At 47.2% G+C, this 6,000-nt stretch overlaps 1 protein-coding gene across 1 annotated transcript in view; it reads right to left on the minus strand.

Moving 5' to 3' along the window:
- Positions 1-2,756, minus strand: part of LOC137426979 (glucagon-like peptide 1 receptor) — a 146,185-nt gene extending 143,429 nt beyond the window's left edge. Inside the window, exon 1 of the mRNA XM_078778801.1 lies at positions 2,627-2,756. The gene's annotated coding sequence lies outside the window, so the exon portion shown is untranslated. The remainder of the gene's footprint in view (positions 1-2,626) is intronic.
- Positions 2,757-6,000: the final 3,244 nt, after the last annotated feature.

Genomic DNA, 6,000 nt, shown 5'->3' on the forward strand with positions numbered 1-6,000 from the left:
ACAGTGCGGATATGGTGGTCGACCTCCGAGTATGACATCATGGCTAAAGTGTGAAGAAGAAGATGATTTAGACTTTTAATCGCAAAATTACTTCCTTTATAAATTGGAAATCGGGAAAGACACATCATAACTATCTTATAGGTTATCAAGGAATAGATTAGCGTCGAGGTGGTCTGAGCATTCGGGTTCCCATTTAACAAGGGACCCTAAGCCTGCGGCATGGTTAGTTCTACTTCCAGACCAATACGACTCTCTCTATCGCCAATTTGGAGAGAAGTATCTGCACTCACCATTCCCCTGCACTCAAAGACGTCGATTTTAACTTCATAGGTGTTAGTAAATGAAACACCAAAACCGATAGTGTGAAGCACAAAACGAGAGGCATGGAACGTACTGTGCTCCACTGCATATCCTCCTATGGTTATTCTTTCCACAGCCAAGGGCTACAAGTGTGCCAGAGACCTCGTCCCATCAATGCAGACATTCTGCCCAGGCAGCTAAGCATAATGCTCCCACACCAAGGAAATGAAGCCTTTTTCCACAAAGGTCTCACTGTTGGGTAGAGCAGACCCAGATCCTCTAGCACCTCTTCTGAGGCTGCAGTCGCCCCTAGTGTACGGGGATGGGGGAGGACTAAGGGCTGGGGGAAAGGGGGAACGGAAACGGGAAGAAAAAGTGGAAGATGGGCTCTTTTTTTATTTTAATTTTTGTATACTTAGTCTAGGCTCGTATGAGACCTAACACATATAACATATAAAGGCAGCAGGAGACAAGAGGAGGAGGAGAGAGGGAAGTACAACAGTGGGGAACAGGGACCTCTGTGGTTGAGAGAAGGCTAGGGTTGGGTGCACAGGATAAACAAGATGGACACTGCAGGGGCTTTCAGTCAATAAAACAGGGAATTTGAAGGAGGTGGGTATGGGGAGGATTATTGCGGGTAGAGAAGCTCAAGGTTTTGGATGGGTGAAGATATGAGATGGTGGTGAAAAGCTGTTTTGAAGAAGTGGAGGGAGGAGTGGGATTGAAGAGAGTGTAGGAGTCTGTTACAGAGGGAAACTCTTGGGGGATACTCTTAGGCAGCTGACTGCAGCCAAATCTGACTGATCCTGGACCCTCACCCAAGCAGGCACGATCCCACACATGGATGGACCGGGGCATGGGGGCTTTCGGAACCCACAATTCTTTGGTGACTTGCTATACTTGCCTTGTAGGACCTTTCCCAGGGGAGCCTTTGCTTTCTCTTTGCTACTCCTCTGACACTTTTTAACCAATGTCCATTCATCAATGTCTTCATAGCCAGAGGAGGAGCTCACCTTCTCTACATCTGACAACGGAGCTGCTTGTACAGGGGCCCAACAACCAAGTTCTCCCCTCCCACCTTGATGGGCTCCATGCCTGACATAACCACATTCAGGACCTTCTTTTCCTCAAGAGGATCTACATCGTCTTTCTCCTCCTTCTTTTCCTACTTCACCACATCCTCCTGTGGTGGGGGGACAGGGATAGGAGGAGAGGTTGGGGGGAAAAGAGACAACGACCTTGTTATCAGTTTCTCTTGGACCCTTGTTTTTCTCAGCAGCAGCATCATTCTTGCCCACATACGTACATATCATGCTTGCGTAACTCTGCGGACAAGAACGAAAGGTGTGCCCTGATACTACATAGAGGTTGCACCACACCTCAATGGTGCGGTGTTCCCTCATATTTCCCATCTTGCCACATTGGGAGCAAAACTCCTCTTTACACCCAGTGATTAGGTGACCAAGTTGACCGCACCTGCAACACACCTTAGGCTGCCCAGCATAAAAGACTTGACGATGGTTCATCCCGATTATAATCCCATTAGTGATATGGGAGATTTTGCCATCTTCCTTGATCCATAACTTAACTTGGTACTTCTGAGCTCCGGTCCATATGCCAAGGCTGTTCCAGACGAGCCATATGTGGACTTGTATGTCTGCGTAGCAAACTAAGCCAGACTGTAACATAATAGTCACAAATGCCCTCATTGTACAGACGGATGGTCATGACTCGATCCTGGATCTCTGAGAGAGCCTCGACCATCCAGTCAGCCAGTGTCCCAGCCGACTGAGTGGCAGTCCACCAGCGTCAGAACTCTGCAAGCACTGTTGTCATCTAAAACACACATCAAAGCCACGGGCAGGAGAGATCAGGCAGAAGAATCATGGCACCTGCTCAACATGCCAGGGTTCTGAGGGAAAAATACAACACTTGGGATGAAAGGGAGGGCACACAGGAGAGGAGCACAGGGTTCCCCTCCTGGCTGGTTGACAAAGCCCAACAGACCAAGAGCAGAGGACAGGCAGGACAAACAAAATGAAAAATATAAATAAATGAACAAACATAAAAACGACAACATGAACAACAAAGCACAACTAGGACGGCACTCAGTAGAGAGCATACCTCCGCCAGGTGAACAGTTCACGTTTTGTATCCCAGAGTAGACCAGAAAATCACAATACACAATCACATTTAATCAAAATCATCCGTCCACAACTTTTTGAGATATTTGGTTCACAAACGGACAGACAAACAGACAAACAAACAGATAGACACACAGACAAACAGACAGACAGACAGGGGTGAAAACATAACCTCCACCCACCTTTGGTGGCGAAGGTAATTAACCATAGGCTGGCTTCCATGGGGAGAAGCTAATTTCTCCTTAGGAAATTTCCCACCGAGTGCAGTGAGAAAGACGTCGCCATTGCTGTGATGTTGCTGGTACCCAGAGTGCACCGTGAAGTGACGGCACTTCCCCCAAGCTCAGCGGCTGTTTGTCTCATCTAACAGTCCTGCGTTGTGTCTTGTGTATTCGTCTGTATGTCTATGTGTGTGTGACAGATCTACTATGAGCCTTGGATCCTGAAAAAAAAAAAAAAAAAAAAACTTTAGAGGAGTTTGAAGGTCTCTCAATAAAGTCCGTGCTTGCCGGGAGCCGGGACACTGTACAACCGTGCCTCGACGGGCTACTTCGATTACACGACATCGGGCACGGAAACTGCAGTTTGGAGGAATGCTCTTAAGTGCAAACCGCCAAACGACCCTTCAGCTCTCGCTTTGCGTTGCAGTGACAAACTTGGCATGCTCTATTTTAAGTTGTCCTTTTCTTTGGATGAGATGCACAAGCTCCTTCTCAATCAGCTTTTATTTCTTTTGGATTTTTTTTGGACCCAAATGTGATCATGAAACTTTTGCTATAGATCTCGTATTTCCTGGATGTTGTAGGCCAGGGAAGTTTCCCAGCTGTTTCCTTTGTAGACATTGAAACGAGGACTGTAAGGTTGAGGGTGCACAGTCCTCCATCCTTTAATGCTCTAACCCGCAACTTTAAGAACCAAGAAGGTGACAAGTTCTTTATAGTTTGCTGCATTCTTCCTCAACTAGTCTCACTTTGTACTTTCATTAACGTCGATGCCAGCTTTTCCAAAATCAATCCCATCACCATTGCCTCATGCAAGGTCTGTATCTATGACTAACGTCACATGGGTTTATTCATGCCGTCACACTACTGATGGATGCAGGCATTGCTTGGAAGAGGCTACTCGATGTTGTCAACAAATGGCCTGAAATAATAAGCGATACTCTTTTCTCATGAGAGGAGGTGGACGCAAAGAAACATCTGAAAAACTACCCATCACCATGGTTACATGTAGCCTTATAATAATAATAATAATAATGCATTTATTTTATATAGCGCTTTTCAGGAAGCCCAAAGACGCTTTGACAGAGTGCAAAACATAATGCATAGCAAATCATAAAAACAATTGCAAAAAAAGAAGAATCAATAGGGAAATATTCAAAGCACAAAGGAGGGAGAAGGAGAGGAGATAGTCAGGGGTTAGATGCTGTGGGTTAAATGTTGAATGCAGTGTTGAACAGGTGGGTCTTGAGTGATGTTTTGAATGTGGTGAGTGAGGAGGAGTCTCTGATGGTGTGAGGTAGCGAGTTCCAGAGGGTGGGAGCAGCGATGGAGAAGGCCCTGTCCCCCCAGGATCTAAATTTGGTCCGGATGGGGGGGGTCAGGAGGTTGGTACCAGCAGAGCGGAGGTTGCGGGTGGGAGTGTGTCTGGAGAGGAGGTCAGCCAGGTAGGATGGGGCCAGGTTATGGAGGGCTTTGTAGGTCAAGAGGAGGATTTTGTACTGGATTCTCTGGGAGATGGGGAGCCAGTGAAGCTTGTAAAGGACGGGGGTGATGTGGTCACGGGTCCGGGAATGGGTGAGTAGACGGGCAGCGGAGTTCTGAATGTATTGGAGTTTATTGGTGATTGTTGAGGGTGAACCATAAAGGAGGCTATTGCAGTAGTCCAGACGGGAAGTGATGAAGGCGTGGATGAGGGTTTCTGCAGCCACGGAAGAGAGGGATGGACGGAGACGGGCGATGTTTTTCAGGTGAAAGAAGGCTGTCTTTGTGATCTGTTTAGTGTATTTGTCGAAGGAGAGGGTTTGGTCAAAGATGATGCCAAGATTCCGGATGTGAGGGGAGGTGGATACTGGGAAACCGTCGATGTTGAGGGCAAAGTTATGGGTGGACTTGGTGAGCGTTTTTGGGCCAATGATGATTATTTCAGATTTATCACAGTTAAGTTTGAGGAAGTTGATTTGAAGCCAGGATTTTATTTCAGTGATGCAGTTTGTCAGGATAGAGTGGGTGGCGGTGGAGATGGACTTGGTGGAGATGAAAAGCTGGATGTCATCAGCAAAGCAGTGGAATTGGAGACCATGACGGCGGATTAAGTGACCGAGGGGGGACAGGTAAAGGATGAAGAGGAGGGGGCCAAGAACTGAACCTTGGGGAACTGAACCTTATGGCGTCACAATGACTGAATGTATATCATCCACAGACAATGATGTTTTGAAATTGGAAAAACATTTGATGATTAAACTGGTCAGACTTATCCATCATGTGGGAACAGTGAGGGTGTTATCGGATTAACTTTTCATCAAATGATGACAATCAAATGATTACATCACGTGTTTGAGGACCAGAAGGACAATTGAATTGTTTTTCTTCTCAGTAGTGAAAATGCCTGGATCCAGACTGCACTTCATCCAGACTGCACTTCATCCAGACTGCACCTCATCCAGACTGCACATTATCCAAACTGCACTTCATCCAGACTGCACTTCATGCCGACTGCACTTCATCCCGACTGTACCTCATCCAGACTGTACCTCATCCAGGCTGTACTTCATCCAGACTGCACTTCATCCAGACTGAACTTCATCCAGACTGCACCTCATCCAGACTGCATCGCATCCAGACTGCACTTCATCCAGACTGCACTTCATCCAGACTGCACTTCATCCAGACTGCACTTCATCCCGACTGTACTTCATCCAGACTGTACCTCATCCAGACAGTACTTCATCCAGGCTGCACTTCATCCAGACTGCAACTCATCCAGACTGTACTTCATCCAGACTGCACTTCATCCAGAATGCACCTCATCCAGGCTGCACTTCATCCAGACTGCAACTCATCCAGACTGTACTTCATCCAGACTGCACTTCATCCAGAATGCACCTCATCCAGACTGCACTTCATCCAGACTGTACTTCATCCAGACTGCACCTCATCCAGACTGTCCTTCATCCAAACTGCACTTCATCCAGACTGCACTTCATCCAGACTGCACCTCATCCAGACTGTACTTCATCCAGACTGCACTTCATCCAGACTGCACTTCATCCAGACTGTACTCCACCCAGACTGCACTTCACCCAGACTGTACTTCATCCAGACTGCACTTCACCCAGACTGCACTTCATCCAGACTGCACTTCATCCAGACTGCATTTCATCCAGACTGCACCTCATCCAGACTGCACCTCATCCAGACTGCACTTCATCCAGACTGCACTTCATCCAGACTGCACCTCATCCAGACTGTCCTTCATCCAGACTGTACTTCATCCAGACTGCACTTCATTCAGACTGCACTTCATCCAGACTGCACCTCATCCAGACTGTACTTCA

This window comes from Myxine glutinosa, chromosome 5, assembly GCF_964187855.1.
Source record: "Myxine glutinosa chromosome 5, kmMyxGlut1.1, whole genome shotgun sequence".
Classification (NCBI taxonomy): Eukaryota; Metazoa; Chordata; class Myxini; order Myxiniformes; family Myxinidae; genus Myxine; species Myxine glutinosa.